A 629-nucleotide genomic window follows, 5' to 3' on the forward strand; every position below is an offset into this window, starting at 1 on the left:
TATCTCCCATTCATTTTCCCAATTCTGTAACTCTCCCTTTTATCTTCAGTACCCCCCCACCCCCAAAAACCCTTATTTTCTCTTTTTCTCAAATCTCCTCTTCCCTATTTTTCTCTCCTCCTTTACCCCCTCCTTCTCCTCCCTCCCTTCCCTCCCTCCCTTTCCCCCCTCCCTTCTTCCCTCCCTCCCTTTTTCCCCCCCAGCTCTCCCTCCTCCTTATCTCCCACTTCTTCCAGCTTCAGCCTCCCCTCCCTTCCCCCTCTCATCCCCATCTCCGTCCCCTATCCCTCCCTCCCTCCCTCCCTCTCTTTTCCCCCTCCTCAGCAACCCCCTCCCTCCCTCTCTTTCCCCCCTCCTCAGCAACCCCCTCTCTCCCTCCCTCCCTCCCTCTCTCATCTCCCAGCTGATCTCCTCGGCCTCTTCTTCCCTCCCTCCATCTCATTTCCCCCTTCTCATCTCTCCCCCTTTCCTCCCTTCCTCCCTCCCCCCCTCTCATCTCCCAGCTGTCTTTTCCTTTCCCCTCCTCGCCTCCCCGTCCCCCGGCGCATTGCAACCCCCGGCGAAACAAGCGTTTATGTTTATGGAAGCGGTACCTTTCATCAAGTTTGCCCGTTATCTTGCAAGGATTT

The 629-nt window shown here is 56.6% G+C and overlaps 1 protein-coding gene across 1 annotated transcript in view; it reads left to right on the forward strand.

Moving 5' to 3' along the window:
* LOC119588125 (doublecortin domain-containing protein 2-like) overlaps positions 1-629 on the forward strand; it is a 60003-nt gene that overhangs the window by 55234 nt on the left and 4140 nt on the right. The window lies entirely within an intron of this gene.

The sequence above is a fragment of the Penaeus monodon genome, chromosome 23, assembly GCF_015228065.2.
Source record: "Penaeus monodon isolate SGIC_2016 chromosome 23, NSTDA_Pmon_1, whole genome shotgun sequence".
Lineage (NCBI taxonomy): Eukaryota > Metazoa > Arthropoda > Malacostraca > Decapoda > Penaeidae > Penaeus > Penaeus monodon.